Source organism: Canis lupus, chromosome 3 (genome assembly GCF_048164855.1).
Source record: "Canis lupus baileyi chromosome 3, mCanLup2.hap1, whole genome shotgun sequence".
In the NCBI taxonomy this organism is placed as follows: Eukaryota; Metazoa; Chordata; class Mammalia; order Carnivora; family Canidae; genus Canis; species Canis lupus.
Genome location: NC_132840.1, coordinates 86395724 through 86415166, shown reverse-complemented (window position 1 = coordinate 86415166; position 19443 = coordinate 86395724). Strand labels below are relative to the sequence as shown.

The 19443-nt window shown below is 48.1% G+C and overlaps 1 protein-coding gene across 7 annotated transcripts in view; it reads right to left on the bottom strand.

Moving 5' to 3' along the window:
- Window positions 1-19443, bottom strand: part of NTM (neurotrimin) — a 941158-nt gene that overhangs the window by 69114 nt on the left and 852601 nt on the right. The gene's annotated exons all lie outside the window — the stretch shown is intronic.

Here is a 19443-nt window from a genome sequence, read left to right as displayed (position 1 = left end):
ATGTTTGGCGACATTCAGGAATCCTCGAGAGGAAAATTGGAAAGCTTACCAGGCACCTAACCCAGTGCCTGATATATTTTATCCAAGCTCAACTCTGGATTTGAGGAAAGCGCACAATCGCAGAGTGTAATAACCCACGGATGGATCCCGGGGATAGAAGGGAAGAGGTCAGAACAGAGAAAAATCCATCCCTCGGTCCCAGGTCCTTTCTCAGACCCATCAACACCCTGGCGTGCATTTCCTGCTCCTGAAGCTGAAGGCTGGGTTGTCCAGCCTGGGACCTAATGACAGGGGGCCCAGGGGCTTCTCCTCTCCTGGAAGACGGAGTCGTGCTATCTGCAGTCAGGAGCTCTGCTTGGGAAGGGCTGCGTTGGAAACGCCCGAGCAGCTGCCCGCGTGCTCCGTGCTGTCACAAAGTACAAATGTGTCTGGTGGGTAAGGCTCTGCGGCTAGACCCACAGTGAATGCCTGCTCCATTAGTATGGCAGGTGAGCAATCTATTAGGAAATCGAAGGCCCCTCCCTCATTACAGGAAAATAAATGAGCTGTGTCTCACGGGGAGCCCGGGGGACGCAGGAGAAATTCTTGTATAAAGGGAAGCAACGGGCTTTGAAATCAGACAGATGTAGATTTGAATCCTGGCCCTGCCGCACACAAATTGGATGGCTGTGAGGAATTGCTTTAAATGTTTGGAGGTTCCTCATCTGTGAAATGGGCAAAAAATAATTCTTATCTCAGAGGGACATGAGGCTTAAGAGGCATCGAGTGTGGAGAAGGATCAGCCCCGTAAGTGACCCGTGGCAAGGGATGGCCGGTTCTCGGGAGGGGGGGGCCTGTGGTTTGCACTGATGAGGAGGCCGAAGACGAGTCCCTGCTGCCCAAGCATGCCTCCCCCTTGCAGGGTGCTGCTCATTCTCAGCTGCACCTGCTCACGTTCTCACCCTCCGGAAGCACCATGCAGCTCAGGCTCTCCCCAGGCCTCACACAAGTCCTTTTCTCCCCAACTCTGTCTACACCCAGGAGTGCTTGAGGATAGAGCCAAGGCTTGGATAGACTTAGACCCACCACAAGTTCTTCTTTTATTATTTCCTTCTTGCAAGGTGAGAGAGGACAACGTCTCGGAATGAAAGATTCTCCTCCATGCCCTCTCTCAGCAGAGGCCCTAATTCATTTTTCATGGCCCCTTGCAGTGACAAAAGCCGCTGCTTTCTCTCTTGTAAGCGTGCTCCTTGCAATAAGTCAAAGCTGATGTGCATTTTCCCCCTGGGTGCCAGAGCGCGCTTTGATTTAATTTGCCCTGTTGTTTGGCACAGAGCCTTTGCCAGCGAGTTTCTTCACAGACCTGGGGAGGCAGGGCCCTGACAGTGATGGGGCGCAGTGACAGATGGGGTTCAGTGGGTAGTGTTTAAATACTTTGCTGCAATGATAAAGGAAACGCTGGAGAGTGACAGATGCTCCTGCAGAAAGTCAGCCAGACAAACACACACATCCCGTTTGTGGGAGCTGGGGGCCGTGACGATGACAACAGGGGCCGTGGGTGGCCTGCCCACTTTCATTCAGCTGGAGTCAGCCGGTGTCACAGGTGAGCTGTGGGCTTCAGAGACTTTGGTTGATGAACCCATCTTGGCCTCTCCTGTCATCACGGAAGGCCATCTGGAGGGGCTTTGTATAGACACAGACATGCTGCATTTATACCGCTTTCATACTCCCCACCTGAGAACATGCCATGCCTTGTAATACAGGCCCGGGAGAAAAAACAGCACGGTAGGAGTCAGGCTGGCTTCAGAAAGCATCCCTATTTAAGGATAGGACTTTAAGACCTGGGGTAAAGATGATGTGGTGAGCCATGAATGCACAGAAAGGCAGAAGGACTCGGAAAAGCAGGCAGAGTTATGTAAGGTAAAGGCGGAAAGGCGGGAAGCAAAGAGTTGGCCCTGCCAGATAAGCAAGCACACGCGTCCCAGAAGCCCAGTGCTGCAGTGGCCGGGCTCACCGAGGACTTGGAGACCTGGCTAATTCGCTTTGTCCACTGACTCTGTGATCACCAGCGGCCAGAGGGAAACTCTGGGCAACTGGCCCTGTGAATTCCTAACGCTGTGGGAGTAATAATTACCGGGAGTCTTTAGTGCCACCTCCCCCAGTGAACGGCTGGACATGCGTCATGGAAAAGAATACGAGGCAACCGTGACATTCCAACGTTAGTGTGCGCGCAGGAAACATCACAGGAGATGATCACTGGGAACCCACCATCCCCATAGCCTTGACCGAATAACCCACATTTGCCCTCTAGGATGGAGCAAGCGCAAACGCGGGCCGGGGGAGAGAAAGGAAGGTGGGGGGGGGGTGTTTTATTTTATGTAGGGGAGGGTTCATGGAGTCTTTCTTTCATTCCTTGATTTTAATTTTTTTCTTTTTTTTTTTTTCTATTTTTTTGCAGATGTGAGGGTGAGATGGATTTTCTAGAGAAGCATGGCAGGGACACACGTCGGACACCAGTTTGTCGCTTACGGAGGGGAGCTTAGAAGAAAAGTAACAAGATGGCATGAGGCCAGGGGAGGGGAAGGCAGCCCGTGGCGGAGGGGGCACCCGGCTGGGAACGGACAGCTGAACAGAGAGGGCAGGAAACCGCAGAGCTGTCTTCAGTCAGGGCTCAGCAGCTGAAGTCAAGGGACTCAGGTGCCGCAGCCTGGAGGAGTCACGTTGGAATGGGGTCTGTTTGCCTGCTTACCTGTTGCAAATTTAACAGCTGCAACCCCCCCCCCCCCACCTCCTCTCCCCTGACTGGGCAGAGAGCGCCGCTCAGAAAGGTGAATTGAGATCTGCCTCTTGGCATTTTCCGGATTTTGTTTTGCAGCTAATCAAACAAGCATTAACCACCTGGGAGCCAAGAAGCTGCGCTCCCTCGAGCCGCCGAATTGCACCTTGACCTTCGAGGCTACAGATGGGAACAGCACAGCCTCCTGTGGAACAATCACTGAGAGGGTTTAATCAGGGCCGTTTCCAGCAGCCTGGGACTCAAGCCTGTCGTGTCGTCATGTGGAGAAGAAGTTGGGGTGACAGTGAAGGCAGGCTAAGGAGAACACGGATAAACACATGAAAGAAGACTTAGTAAAGAAAGTCGGAGCAGAGCCAAAGGGGGTGAAGACAATAAAGAGGCAGGCTCCAGTCCATCCTGACCGACGCCTGTTTCCTTTGCATCCTCATCTCAGCACCAGGTTCCAGAAGTGAGGCTGCAGGCCGTGGGCCGTGGCCGTGGTTCTCAATTGCATTGTCACAACTGGGAGGTGGCTGCTAATGGCGTGTACTGAGCAGAACCCAGGGATGCCGCAAATGCAATACACCGGACAGTCCCTCCACCCCAACAAAGATCACCGAGCCAGATGTCAGTAGTGCTGGGGCCGATTATCCTCAGGCTATGGACCCAAGTGACAGGCAGAGGAGGCTGACCCAACGGGACACCCCTGGAAATGCACCGGAGGAGGAAGTCCTGGTTCCCCTCAACCCACCAGCCATTGGCGTTTCTGCGGAATGGAGCTGCTCTGTCCTCCAGTAACAAGGAGAATGGTTACGGAGGTCAGGAGAGGCTCCCACACAAACAGAGGGATGGGGAAGCATCTTGGGGCAAGAAATGGGTGTCTTTTAAAAAATTTTTAGGGTGTCATTGTTTTTTAAATTTTTTAAAGGTTTTGTTTATTTATTTGATTTTTTAAAAAGATTGTATTTATTTATTCATGAGACACACAGACAGAGAGGCAGAGACACAGGCAGAGGGAGAAGCAGGCTCCATGCAGGGATCCTGACGCGGTACTCGATCCCGGGTCTCCAGGATCACGCCCTGGGCCGAAGGCAGACACTCAACCACTGAGCCACCCAGGTCTCCCTCATTTATTTATTTGAGAGAGAGAGAGACAGCGAGACAGAGATGGAGACAGAGAGACAGAAAGCAGGAGGGAGGGGAGATGAAGGAGCAGAGGGAGAGGGAAAAGTCGACTCCCCAAGGAGCAGACCTGAGATCAGGACTGAAGCCGAAGGCAGACGCGAACCCACTGAACCACCCAGGGGCCCCAGGTTCTTTAAAGGAAAAGTCAAAGCAGAAGAGGAATAGTATAAACAAAGGAAAAAGAAAATGAAGAGGCGACGAAGAAAGAATAGCAAGAAAGAAAGAAAGAAAGAAAGAAAGAAAGAAAGAAAGAAAGAGAAAGAAGAAAGAAAGAAAGAAAGAAAGAAAGAAAGAAAGAAAGAAAGAAAGAAAGAAAGAAAGAATAGCTAAGGGGGGTGGCAGTGACTCGGAGAGGATGCTGAAGGCAGAAGTGTGACACCCAAGTAGGAAGATGTCTGATGAGCTCACGACAGAGGCAAAGTGTATTTGCAGGGAGCATGTCAGAGAGATGGTGAGGAGAAGAAGGCGGATGTTCTGAGAAATATGGGGGAAATGAGGGAAAGTACAAAACCGTAACTCTAGCCAATGACAGGAGGAGAAAAGAGGTCATATAAATAACAGGTAAAGCAAGCAAGAGACAAAAAGCCGAGGAGAATTAAGCAAGGACAGGTAAAGGCAGAGGGAAAGAAGCTTCCACAGGCAGAGACGGGGCAGAGAGGAGCTTGAGCTCACAGCCAGGCGCTGCGCTGAACACCGTCTGCCAGCAGCCCACTGTCAGCTCTACTTAGCAGCTCAGATCCAATGTAGTTGGTGGGCTGGAAGCAGGGGGGCTGGAAGGCACAGGGTGCACGGTGACAATGAGGCTTTGGGCAGGCATTCCAGGCCCTCCTTGTGTTCATGGCTCTGAACCATCTCTTCAGTCTATATTTGAGGAGAATTCAGGAGAATCCTGGATGATAAGCAGCCCAGCTCCTAGTCTTTCTGCACCAGGCACTGTGCTAGGCCCTCAGCAGGCACTGATGACTAGGAGAGACCTTGTTCTTGATGCCCACTCACACAGGGCGTGAGCTATGTTGAGGGTGGTGATGCGGGAGGGGGAGCGCTCGTCTTTATTCTGCAAGTTGAACGCATTGGTAAATCTTAGCCTGATAAGAAGTATCTGCTTATTTCACTGAGACGTGGGGGAGAAAGTGTTGCCATGGGTAAAAAGAACTCTAGACCAGGACCTAGGGTATTGGTGATGATCATATTGACGCAGACACCAGCTGGCCATGCGATCTTGGGCAAGACATTGCACTTTCTCCAGACTCAGTTTCCTTGCTTGCAAAATAGAAATGAAAAATAGGTCTGGATAATTTTCACATTTCTTTTTTTCTTTTTCCTGGAGCTAACATTAAATGGTGCTCGTATATAATTTTAGAAAAGTCATTCAATGTGTTTGCATTTTTGAAAATTATTTTGCTTAGTCAGTATGTCCCATTGTCATCCTACCCAATTGATGTAGTGGGATAGGAAAACGTTGCATTAGAGTCAGTCAGACTTTAGAGCAAATCCTGGCTCAGCCACTGGCCTTGGTTGGGCACATTTATTAACAAACCTGATTCTCAGTTTTCTCATCCATGAAATGGGGATAATGCTATCTATACTGCAGGATCATTGCGAAGATTAGAGGTTATGCATGGATAAAGCATGTAGGACAGGAGTAGATGTCCATAAATGGGAATATTTATCACTGTCAGGACAGTAAGCTCTTAGGACATGGGGACGTGTTTCAGGATGAGAATTTTACTCACAGGTTCCATTCTGGAAACATGTGGCTTAACTAATATCCCCCAATAGCGGAGGCAAAACAGAGATGGCTATTGCTTCAGCATTAGTGGTTTCTTCCCAAATTCTAAGTGCCCTGCAAGATGTGACCGTAATCAGTATTCTGGAAAGAATGACTTCTTTATTGAATAAGTTTGGGGAAACTCTGGGCTAAATAGATTAAAGGCAGGGCTTTTCAGGATCTTTGATAGGTTATTATACACCATGGATCTCCAAATGGGGAAGAGAGTACACACAGTTTGTTAGACTTATTTGACCAAGGTACGTTTTTTCCTTCCTACAGAAATAACTATTAACCTCTAAGAGACCATCAACGTTACTCTGAACACAATTTCAGAAATCGGGGTGTACACAGATGCATCCCTTGCTTGCCCAGCTTACTGTCAGTCACGAACAGACCCAAGCATTCATGTACCCAAGCCCATGTTTCTTATCCATCATTATCAAAGAGTATCCCAAAGCTATAACAGTCCATCTGTTTCTCAACCAGCAATGAACTTGCTGTTCACAACCACCTACTCATCCACACTCACGGGGTGGGTGCTTCCATGCAGCAACTTTTCTCCAGGATTCCTCACAGAAAATGGTTGGTCTTTACTGGGGCCTCCTTTTCCTGCTTCCCTACACCCTCCCCCATTTTACTCCTTGCCCATCCCAGGAATTCTGCTCTCAGGAGCTGATGGGTAGATGGTCCAGGACATCTAGGATTACTAACTGGACCCGGAGGTCAGCCCTGACTTCAGCTCCCTGTTTTGTCTCTGGGCTGCCTTTAGCTCATCAAATTAAGAATTTGTAACATGATGTCTGTCAGAAATAAATGAGAAGTGTTGAGTGGGGGGAGCTGATAGGGAGGCGAGTGGAAAGACTGATTGCAGATAAATTTCCAATTTTTCATAAGACAGGGAGCAATGTTAAAATAAAGATGAGGGAGGGAAGGTTTGCCGAGGAGAACTGCCACTGAGAGACTAGCCCTGGCTGAGAGAGGGGGCAGGGCCAGTGAGAGGAGGGAGTCTGGGGGCTTTGTGGGACAGGTGTGGGCTCTATGTGAGACCCCCTTTCTAGACATGCCACTGGGAAGGTCACACCTCATCAGTGCCCAGTCTCTATCTGCACTGGCAGAAGGATGAGATGAGGTATCTCCTTCAGGCTCCCGTTCCCTTCATGCTTTCATGATGCTGGGTTTGTCACTTTTAGCCTGAAGTCTTCTGTTGGGTAGGGCCAGAGGCAGCCGGAGATCCTGCCTCCCCTCCTTAGTCTACTTTTGTCATGTGACCCTACCCTTTTTGAGAAGCAAGCAAATTCCAAGCTAGTAAATATGCAGTAGGCTTGGCATCTCACAAAACACTTTCATAGGCATCATCAAATCAGTAAAAAAAACAAAACAAAAAACAAAAAACAAAATTTATGATCTTTTTAAAGCTTTGCAATAACCCGGTGAGGTGGGCACTTCAAGATATTGTCTCCCCATTTCACACACGAGAAAAGTGAAGCTCAGAAAGCTAAAAACAGCCAGTGGATATTGGAGTGGACTCCACATGCCTTCCTCTCTCCCTCTCTCCTCATGAGTGAGTACACTCATCCTCACATAAATAAATTTTAGCAAATGGATGGAAAGTGATATGGGTTGTAGGGTAAGAAAATACTGATCATCTTATTTCTGGGAAGGACAGATTAAGTTGTCATTCAGCCCTCCTATTGAAAACAACAACAACAACAACAACAAAATCTAAAATAGCTTGACAAGACATATTTACAGCTTTCTTGAAAGCACCGGAGAGTTTCCTTCCTGGTGTGGATTTACCAAAACTTAAATTAAAGGGAAAACAGAACTCAAGGGACAGCTGGCCCCTACCTAAGGGCCTTTTCTGAGTCAGGCAGATTTGAGCCTTTGTTTGATAAAAGTCCAAGGGATCAGAAACCAAAGCCCAAGACCCATTTGAAGTGGGAGGGTCTATAAGGACAACCTCTCTACAATAAATTGAGATTTCAGAAGGCTATATCCCCAAGATGAGAATGAGATAAAAGCCGAGCATCCCTCATAAGAGATGATGGTATGGTTTGAATGACCTGGGCTATCTGGGGGACCAGAAGAAGAACCTTAATTCAGTGTAAAGTGGTTCTGAACAGAGTTCCCCAGCCATCTTGCAGACATTAACCCAAAACATGTCTCATTAGGTACCGTAATCCTAGGTTTCAAATTATTTCAAGTTCTCCTTAACACAATGGACATCACACAGCAAACCATAACCAGACACACAAGGAAACAAGATCCTAAGAGTAAAAGCAACACAAGAGAGACAACAACAACAACAAAAAACTAAAAAATCATGTTGGTTAATGGAATTATGAGACACAGACTATAAAACAGACATATTAATTTTGTATAAAGAAATGAAAAAAACAAACAAACAAAAAGAAATAAATCACAAACTTGAAATATCTTCATGGAAAATAGAACCAGAAAGGGCAAATAGCCTATTTGAGGGGAACAATAAAAATAGGACTTCTTCAAATAAAACATGTAATAACTGGGACTAAAAATACCGATGGAAAGGCTTAAAAGACACAGCTGAAGAGACAATATGTTAACCGTAAAGAAAAGATTAGCCAGAATAGTGAAAGGGAATATAAGGGAAGGGAGAAGAAATGTGTGGGAAATATCAGAAAGGGAGACAGAACATAAAGACTCCTAACTCTGGGAAACGAACTAGGGGTGGTCGAAGGGGAGGAGGGCGGGGAGTGGGGGTGAGTGGGTGACGGGCACTGAGGGGGACACTTGACGGGATGAGCACTGGGGGTTATTCTGTATGTTGGTAAATTGAACACCAATAAAAAAATTAATTTATAAAAAAAAAGAAAGAAAAGATTAGCCAGTAAGTAAAAAGACAGAGAATGTAAAACAATGAAGAAGAGATGAACATATAAGGAGGAGGTCTAGCTCACATTTGTAAAGAATCCCAGAAGGAGACAGAAAGGCCGAATGGGACAGGAGGCAGTGTTATAAGACTGATGGCTGAGAATTTTCCAGAACTAATGAAAACACTGATCCACAAATTCAAGAATACCAAAAAAAAAAAAAAAAAAAAAAAAAAAAAAATCCCAAGCAAATTAAAAAAAAAAAAAAAGACATACATACCTAGACATAGCATAGTGAAACTGCAAACAAAAACAAAGAAAACACCTTAAAAGCAACAAGGATGGTTGGAGGTGGGGGAGAAAAAAATACATTTCATGGAAGCAGAAATGAGATTGGCAACCGACCCCCTAATAATAATGCTGAAAGTCAAAACACCCTTAGTAGCCAGGGGGAGAAACATCAACAACTACCACCTCTGAACTCAAAATTCTCTACTCAAAACATGTGCCTTCCAGAAAATCAGGGCAAAATAAGTCCTTCTCAGGACTCAAAAGCTGAGAAAAATATACTAACAGCAGATCAAAGTTTCTAAGAAGAAACTTTAAATAAGCAGGAAGAGAAATATCCCAGATGGAGGTGCAGGGAGCAATAAAAAGCAAAAGATATGATAAATATGTGATAAAGTAAAGCCGTATAAAACAATCCTTTAAAATATATTCTTGATGAAACCGCATCCCAGTGATGGCAATGGAGTTGGATTGGGGACAGAGGAATTTAAAATATTCAGACATCCTTGGACTGTCAAAAAGGAAGGTAAAGGCACCAATTACAATTACTCTTTAAAAGTTAAAGTACAGGGCAGCCCGGGGGGCTCAGCAGTTTAGCGTCACCTCCAGCCCGGGGTGTGATCCTGGAGACCTGGGATCGAGTCCCGATTTGGGCTCCCTGCATGGAGCCTGCTTCTCCCTCTGCCTGGGTCTCTGCCCCCCTCTCTCTCTCTCTGTGTGTCTCTCATTAATAAAGAGGTAAAATCTTTAAAAAATAAATAAATAAAGGGTATCCCTGGGTGGCTCAGCGGTTTAGTGCCTGCCTTCAGCCCAGGGCGTGATCCTGGAGTCCCCGGATCGAGTCCCACGTCGGGCTCCTTGCATGGAGCCTGCTTCTCCCTCTGCCTGTATCTCTGCCTCTCTCTCTCTCTCTCTCTCTCTCTCTCTCTGTATCTCTCATGAATAAATAAATAAAATCTTAAATAAATAAATAAATAAATAAATAAATAAATAAATATCAAAGCACAGACAGAGGGAGGGCACATGGCTGTGGCCTGAAGCTCTGCCACCACTTCAGGTGTGTGGGTATCACGTTCAGGAGTAAGTCGGGCTCCTGACTTAGCCTCTCTCTTCGGAGTTCTATGTGGTTTTAAAGGTCGTTTCCAATGTTGGAGGGAAGGGAGATTTCCAAAAGGAAGACCCAACCCAATAACTTGAAGCACGAGACGGGATCTCCGATGACTTTCCCCTGCCACCGGCCCTTTCAGGCAGCACAGCCAAGGATGGCAGCCCGGTAGCTGGTGGGACGGTGTCCGTCTCCAGCAGGTGTGTGGCCTCCCCAGCAGAGCAGCTGGGGACAGCAGGCCCTGTCTGCCCCAGAGAGCGCCTTCCTCCAGCTGGCAGACTGGTTGCCTATTCCGAAGGGTGGAAGAACCACCTCCGCTCACCCTCCGGGAGCGCACCTTCCGGCTCACCGCGTGCACATGCGCGCACACACATTTTTCTAGCCTTCAGCCTTGTTCTGTCCCCTGTGTTTTATTGCAATGGCATCTTCTTTCGTGAGGATCATTTACAATATGATTGCTTTGCCATCGCCAGTTTAGGGGCGGCGGGAGGGGGGGCTCTGGAGAGAGCTTGGGCGGAAAAGACAAGGCCAAAATCGCTTTCGGAGGTACAGGTGCACACATGGAAATGAACCGACACGGCGACAGGCCATGCGCAGTGGGTTTTCCAGCAGAGTGATAACCAGCCAGGGAGGCACACCAGGAGCAGGGGGTGGGGCAGCCTGGCACGGGGAACACCAGGGTCAGGCACCCTCCTTCCCGATGCCTAAAATAGCTGACATTTCCCTGGGGAAAGCAGCCCCTGGCCACCGCCTTCCATGGGCTTTGCCCATCCAGCTGAGGCGGAGATGCACAAGGAGGGGTGTGATTGGCAGAGCAGCTGAGGAAAAGCTTGCATAGCAACAGCTGAATGCCTCTGCGCTTGGCGGCTGACAAATGTCCCCCTCCTGGCATCTCTGGGCACAGTGAACTTACTGCATTCGGCTGATACCGCTTTGTTTGGATCTGATGCCTGGTAGCCACTGAGGGTCACCAGCTTAATATAATGGCCATTTCAGAAGTCGGGGCATTTCTAGGGCCTCCCCTTCTGAAGTCTTATTAAAAAAAATGCCTTGGGGGAAATCTACACTGATGCACCCACACCTGACTTGCAGGGCGGTGCTACAGGGAAGTGCGTCCTGGGCGAGACCAGGGTCCACATGGGTCTTACCCTCCCTCCGTAAAAGCAAAAGGCACTTCCCTCCCCCCCATGCAGGCAGCTTCCTGGGGCTCAGATGAAAGGCCATTTTAAATAACAGTCATGTATTAAAGCAAGGGGAGAAGAAAGAAAAACAAAACACTCCAGGGCTAGAGCACTGCCACAGTTTTAAATTATAGTGTAGGAGGATAAAAATAAAAGAGAGAGAGAGGAAGACAGAGCAAGGGAAAAAAATTGCCATTGTTTTATGAAGCAGATGGGAAAGTTCACGGGATCAGAAAAAGACTATTATTATCTCAACTCTACAGTGACAAGCCAGGAGAAGGATGTACAGTCTCCTCCCGTCCCTCCCTGAGAACGGCCACTGGTGGAATCCGTTCCGAACGCAGTCTACGGGCAGGCGTTCCGAGCAACAAGGGGCAGGATGAGAGATTCGGCAGCCGTGCGGATTTTGAGAGCACATTCTCTTAATGTTCCCCCTTTTTTTTTCTCCCATGTGTCGATGCTTTGCCCTGTGACCATTTCATGCCATTTTGATGCCACTTGAACGCCTTTCTTGAAGGCCCACGGAGAGGAGAGGAGGCAAAGTTCTTAGGAGATCCCAGGAAGTAAGGGCTGCAAGAGTCCTTTCCTAGCGGTCAGTGATCTCAAATTTAGCATTAAAGAAAGAAATGGGGGAGAGCTGAATAGGGTAGGGAGTGCCAGCTACCCTGTCAGCTCCAATAAATAAAAGGAACCAGAGAGGGGGGTGGAGAGGAGACAGAGACAGGGACCTACAAATGTGCAGAGGTGAACCTCGTAGATTTGGAAGAAAAACGCGCTTCTCTTCCTCAAGGATCACGTCAAGGACACCTGCTCCTGGATCATCGTGACCACAATTGCTCTTGATCCTTTCCTTCTGCATCACCAGTATGACCTCAATCTGAGCCATATTTTTTGGGCACCTGGGTGGCTCAGGGTTGAGCATCTGCCTTTGGCTCAGGGCGTGACCCCGGGGTCCTGGGATTGAGTCCTGCATCGGGCTCCCCGCATGGAGCCTGCTTCTCCCTCTGCCTGGGTCTCTGCTTCTCTCTCCGCGTCTCTTGCGAATAAATACATCTTTTAAAAATTGTATATTTTTCTTACTTATTCGCTCAACAAACACTTACCAAAAAGAAGGAATATTTAATAAAGGGAACAGACATCTACTGAGTGTTTATTTTAGTTTCAGTACCTAAGCTTTCTATTACATAGATATTTTCTCACTGATTTTTTTTTTTTATAATGTGCCCTCCATGGAAGCTAATGAGCCCCATTTTAAAAATAAGAAACACCAAGGCCCACGCAGGTGATATGATGAAGCCAGAGGCCATCGATAGCACTGCTGGGTTGAAACCCAGATCTGTCTGATTCCAGTGCCCGTGTCCCAGGCTCGGAGCTTGATATCTGACGAAGGACAGACATCTTGAAGTCCCTGCCCTGAGGAAGCCACTGTGCCTGCGGGAGCTGGGCATGCAAATGGTGAGCAAATCATGAGATTAATGCTGGAACTGAAGTGTGTGCACCTCCAGCTCAAGCTCACAGGGAGCCCAGCAAGGGGGGCTGTGTTCTGGGGGGTGAAATGGATGCCAAGGAAAGGATCCCCAAGGAGGGGCATCATTTAAACTGACTTTGGAAGAACTGCAAGGGTAGCTCCAGGTGTGGGGCGGGAGGGGGGATGGAGCGGCGCTGCGGGCACAGGGAGCTGCAGCTGCAGTGACACACACATGGTGTGTGCCCCGGGCTCCCCACACAGCGGTGCTGATGCCCAGCCACAGCAGCGGGTGGGGGCTATTGACTCCTTGGGAACAATCCCAGGCACCCTCTACCTTTGGGCCCGCTTTGCCTCTCGGTCCCCTCCAGCCTGGGGCGGCTATCACATCAAAACCTTGCAGGGGAGGCACCTGCTCCTCTGGGAGGAAAGAGCCTCACCTGGCAGCAGCTGGGAGCTGGGATCGGGGAGCTTCCCTGCTCCACCCCCAACCTGGCCTATGTGGCTCCTCCCCAGGCCCAGTGCTCCCTGCACACTGAGAGGGGCTGAGGGATCCCAGCCCTGTGGCACCAAGGGGAGGGAAGGGGTATGGAGGACAGAACCAGTTAGGACGGCCCAGGGAGTGGCCCTGAGAGGGAAGGGTGATACACTAGTGCCCGGAGGTCAAGGACTTCCACTCCAGGTCTAGGGCCAACTGGTAACACTCAGGCTCCAGCCAAGACCCTTGCACCCGCCCACCTGCTCCAAGCTGCAGGCCAGCCCTGCCGACAGGTGCTCCCCCAAGTCCCGAAGTGCCACCTGGCCCTGCCCCTGACCCACTGCTTTCCCCAAGCCCTGCAGATGCGCTGGAAGGCTGCTTGCTTCTCCCAAGCTCGCCTGTGTGCAGCTGCCGTCTGCACTCCTCCCCCCGCCCCACCTGTTCTCACCTCGGCGGCCCCCCTCCCCCTGCCTCCTCGCCCCTGCCCCAGCATGACCGGCCCCTCCATTTCTAGTCTCTGCACCTGAACCCCCAACCCCCAGGCCCTTTTCACCTCCTGTCAGATGGCTTTCCATTGGCCCCTCGGGGCACATTCTCCTTGCTCCTGACCCCTTAGCTGCCTGCAGGCAACTTTCTTCTCCTCCGCCACAGCTCCAGGAGGCAGCCTGGAAACCCAAGGCTTCCCGTCACACGGGGCTTCCCAGTCGAAGCCACACCCACAGCCCAGCCGACCTCTGTCCCCCGCCAGGCCTGGGGAACCTCTTTACCTAATCCAGCAGCCACTGCTCCAGTGCACTTAATATTCACGACAGATAGGACATTTCACGGCGAATTGGACGCACATTCAACTGGAAATGAAAATTTTATGACTGTTCTCACTCGGAGCTGCAGATTACACCAGCTGAGAAAACACGGCCGCAAACGTACAACCTGTGAACTGTAAAGTATATTAATAATGAAACCACAGCCTGGGAAATGAAGGCTTTATTCTGTTTATATTCTGCTCCATTAATAGAAGCCACTTGAGCTAGCTCCGCCCCATTAGCTAGCAATCTGTGCAGTGAATCGGCTGGGCTGGGCGACACGGGGCTGGGGGCGCGGGGGACTCCGGGGCACCCCCTGCCCACAGCCATGGCTGCGGGAACCCACAGGCACAGGCTTCCTCAGAGCAACAGCCATCGGCCTGTGCCCCTGGGCTGTGCATGTAGCTCCTGTGTCCGGAGAGAACCTGTGTCCGTATTAGAACAGCAAGGTGGACAGGAGGACGTCACCACCCCACCCACAAACAGGTCACTTAGAGTCTCCAGCCAGAGCAAGGCAGAGTGAGACCCAGGGCTCAGCGGCCCTTCCCGTGGGATGCTGGTCTGCCACCCAGAAGCACCCAGGGTGCACCTTGAAAATGCAAACCTTTACACCCCATGCCAGAACCCATGAATCTACCCGCTGCATTGTTAATGCATTTGCAAAGAGCTGTCCTGACCTCCCAAAACTCCAGATGAGCTGATGGCATCACCGTTCACCTCGGCTGCCTTCAATATCAAGACCGTCACGAAAACCTCTGGCCAGAGGCGCCCCAATTCCTCCAGTGTGGTTGTACAGCCTGAAGCAGGCCCCAGGGGGAGAACGATCTGCGGGGCGGCCCAGGGTCGGAGGCGTGGCCGTGGGTGATTGGGCGCCCTGATCGGCGGGGTGCCCCGGGGTACCTGGCGCAGGTGTGGCCGGGAGGCTCCGTGCAGCAGGCAGCCCGCTTCCCTCCCTGTCAGCCCGGCCTGGGATGATTTACTGATGTGCGGTATAATTAGTGACAACTGGAAAGAAATCAAGAATCGATGAAACCACCGTGGGAGCCTTTGAGATGGGATGGCAGATGGCAGAGACCGAAATGAACGTGGGACCCTGTGGTGAGGGGGGGCCTGACTCTGGCAGCAGCCCGGCCGCCCCCCTGCCTCTGCTCTGGGCCACCTGCGGGCTGATGGGCCGGCCCCACTCTGTCCCCGGACCAGTCCAGGCTCCTGGCCGCGCCTGAGGCCCACAGCTGCTGGCGGTCACCCCGGCAGGGGTCGGAACCCACTGAACCAGGGCACCCAGAGCCCCGGAAGGTCATCCCGCGCCGACTTCTGCTTTCGGCTGGATGGAAGGAAGGAAGGAAGGAAGGAAGGAAGGAAGGAAGGAAGGGAAGAAGGAAGGAAGCAAAGGAAAGAAACAGCATCTCTCGGCCCCTGGCGCTGCGCCCCAACAGCAGGCTAGGGGGCAGGGAAAACCCCAGGCTTCTCCCGTCCTGTTGGGTTTTGCTGGTTTCGGGGGGCTCTGTGCCCGTGGGGGGTACATCTGCTGCAGGAGGTTCCACTCTCTGGGGCCAGCCAGGTGGAGGACTGTCAGGAGCACCGGCCCAGAGAAGGGAGCTGGGGCCTTCCCAGGGCAAGGCTGCCGTCACTCCTCGCATGATGCCCCGGTGCCTGGGCAGCTTAGATACGCGCTCCTTGACCGACCAATGGCTTTTATTTGGACTCTCTAGGGCGCGAGCCCTTATTCACCCATAAACCAAATTCTGGGACAAAGGAGCGTTCGCTGACTTCCTTATCAAGCTGTTGGAGAAATCCCCCTCCTCAAGATTTTGCTCTAAAACCTGCCCAAGGACTTGAGCAGTGACATTAAGATGTGCTGTTCCCACATATGGAGAAGGGAAGCTTTGAGAAGGGAGGTGAAATCCCCCCCCCCCAAGTTAGAAGCTGTTTCCACCGAGATGTTGAGTGAGCCTCTACATCTGGGGTTGGAAGCCTGCAGTGTCTCCTTACAATCTGGGGCAAGAATGGATTCTCCTGGCAACTCCGCTCCTGCGTCGGGTCCGACGGCCAGGAATACACCCCCGTGCATATTCTTAAGTACAGCTGTGCTCCCTCTGCGACCCTCCCGGCCACACCAGGGCGCAAATGCCAGTTTATGCAAAGCACATCATGGAAGCTAAAATGAGCTGGAGCCCGAATCCTGCAGCTGAAACATCCTGATGTTGACAGAATGGGGACGCATTTCCAAGCTCAAAATTTTATAATAATACCTCGAGGGAGTCATTGGCAAAGTTTGGCCAAAATATAATTAGTTTGCACAGCTATTAGAGGCTGATAAAAGGTTTTAATTTGTGGAGCGATCTCACGAATCTCAGATACTCCTAGCTGTTCTTGTTTTCCTTTCAAACTGGGTGGCTACTTGGCCCACATGAAACCCACCTCCATCCCTGCACAGGCTGGGCTGGCTGCCGGCGTCTGAGAGGGGATTTCTTTGCTCTTTGAAAAGGAGTGTAGGAGAAAGATAACTGAGATGCCCACATGACTTCCTCTTCTTCCTTGGATATTCTTTCTTCCTCTTGTCCCCTCCCCACCTTTATTATTATTATTATTATTATTATTATTGTTATTATTATTATTTTGAACCAAGCAGCCCCTTTAAAAATGCACCATTTGTCTTTACAAGTTGAAAATCTCCAAGAATTTACTCAGGATGACCCCCACCACCACCCACACCCCCTTCCAGGCTTCAGTCATCTTGTATAAAGTTATTGTTAAGATGCTGCCTTCCTTGAAGGTGGATAAATGACGATAACGCAAAGAAAGAAGGCTTGCCATCCAGAGGGTCCCCCAGGATGGTGAGGGCTTGAGTGGTTGATTTGAGGCTAAGGATGGACAGCACCTGCTGAGGGCTTCTGGATTCTTAACCAAGACAAACAAATGTGATGAGAGAATCCAAGGAGATGATATCAAACTACCACAATCTATCGTGCCTCTGCAAAGTGCACTTGAACAAAGGCTGGGATGGCATACGATAGCATAATACACGTTTTACCCACAGAAATTTGCCTCTAAGGGAGAGAGAATACAGAACACATACCCCGAAACCATCACAACAAAGGCTAGTTTACATTTTTCCTCCCAAACGCAGCTACTTAACAGAGCATTTCTATGTTTATGGGCAATTGGGCTTGATAGATGTACCAGAAATCAGGGAGCAGGACAGGAGGGTGTAAGCATGTTGGCATTTTCATCTAGCTTTTAAGTAAGCCCCCCCCCCCCATTTTTAGCTACATCTTAGGGTTAAGTGTTAGGAGTTGGGAGCAACTCACTACTAAACTTCAGTTGATGGAGAAGAATGTGATAGGTTAGAGGAGGAGGTGAAGGTTCCTGGAGAGAGCCAGCTACAGAAAGGACATTGTTTGCATTTATAACTTTGAGTTATTCTGATTGTCCCTGCTCAATAGTTGAAACATCCCCTTAGTTAATTTGGCTCATTTAACTAGACATCACTGAATTGTATTGCTACGAGGGGATGAAGACTAAATAATATTAAATTTAATTACATAGTACTGTGTCCAACACATGGCTACCATTTCAATAAATGTTAAATTCACATCAGAAAAACAGCCACATGAATCTCAACCAAACAAGATGTGTTCGTGTGCCAAATGGGAAAACCTAACTCTATGCATGTATGTGTTTATACCACTCATATATTGTCATATATATTTATTACATATACTATATATTGCATTTATATATTTTAATATATTTATATTTATATGTTAATATAAATTTACTTATAAACATATATGGTCTACATATATACACACAGTGTATATATAGATAAAATTTTATATGTACATAAATATATATATTTATAAATATAAATATATATAAATATGTATATATACATACACATATAAATATATATATGCATACACATACATACACATTATTTAAGTCATGATTAATTTTTCTAATAGGAAGTATAATACATGCAAAAGAAACATTTGGAACTCTCCTATCCCCAGTATTACTGGTTAACTGCTTAAATCCCTCAGTTTGATACATCAAAATGCCTTTTATTAAGGACACATCTGTCACAGAGTTTGGAATTTTTCCCTCTAATATGATCCCACTATCAAGTTCTTTTGAACAGATTTTCTTCAGTAGAGTTTCCCACGTCTGGTTGCTTCAATAAAGACTAGTGACAAAGCTTTTTCAGCAGGATGGTATTTTTCTGTCAAATATGTAGGGTCGACAGTGGACAGTAGCTGAGGGATCCACCATGTTTGAAACAATGCAATCTATCATCGGAGTATATAAAATCGCTCTTGAGATGGAATAACCAAGTTAGGATAGCTTAATTTTAAAATCGAGGAACTTGAGACAAAGAGCCAGTATTTTGTTGTATTGGAACCTCCCCCCACCAGAAGACTTATAATCATTATTTCAATATTCTATCCAAGTTTACACTCTTAGCTTTCGGCTTGATTCTACTCAGCTTTTGTCTCTGGTTCAGTAAAAAGAATTATAGGTAATTCCAATAAAGCAAACTGTTTGCAGGATTAGGGGAGGTAGAGAACAAGTGGAACGTACCAAATGGTATCACAATAAATTATTTATGTGTTTGCCTCTGCTGTTAAATTGTGAAATCCCTGAGGGCAGTAACCATGCCTCATTCATCATTATTTTTCCAATCTATTTATTTCTCCAGTTTTACAGGAATCTAGTTAGATGTTAAATAAATGCTTCTAAATGGATGTATGAACAGATGGATGGATGGATGGATGGATGGATGGATGGATGGATGGATGGATGGATGGACAAATGAACCAGGGAAAGCATAATACTCTCAAACCATATAAATATTATTCAACTGCTAGTGGAATAGTTTGGTAGATAATAGGAAATTAACTTGGTAGTGTTCTTTTGCTGAACTATAATTAAATTTAAAAAGGAAAATTAGTATTGTTGTTCTAGTATTATAAAGAATGAAAGATATGCACATCCTCACACCTCGTCATTATTCTTCAGATGCATGCCCTGAGATAAAAATAATAATACTAAGTTTCCAAAATGGATACTACAAAAAGCTTTGTTAGGGAAGATATACGGTAAAAGATGTTCCCAATTTATACTGTCTGCCAGCTCCTGTCACTCCTGAGATTATCTATTAAATCACAAAGGCCTTCTTCTCCCTTTCTTTCTCTCCCTTCCTCCATGGTCTCTTTCAGAAAAACTCAGTGCTACTTGAGAAGACTGGTGGGGGTAAACTGAGAAAAGTTTTTGAGAAGGATGTCAGCTCCACTGTTTAAAGAGAACAAAAACCCTCTAGAATGTTCTAGGAAACAATTTTGGTAAATTCAACCCTGACTACCTGGGCTGGATATGTAGCCCAACTGCTTAAGCTTCAAGTGTATTTAGGTCGTGTGGAGAAAAGGTTTCCAAAATTAAGAACATAGGTAATTTTGGGAAACTCACAAGTGGCATGACAGAGAATATATTTCTCTTTAAAGAAGATGATTAGATTGAGGTTTCAAGAGTCCAATGTTGTATTCAAACCCTTTTGATT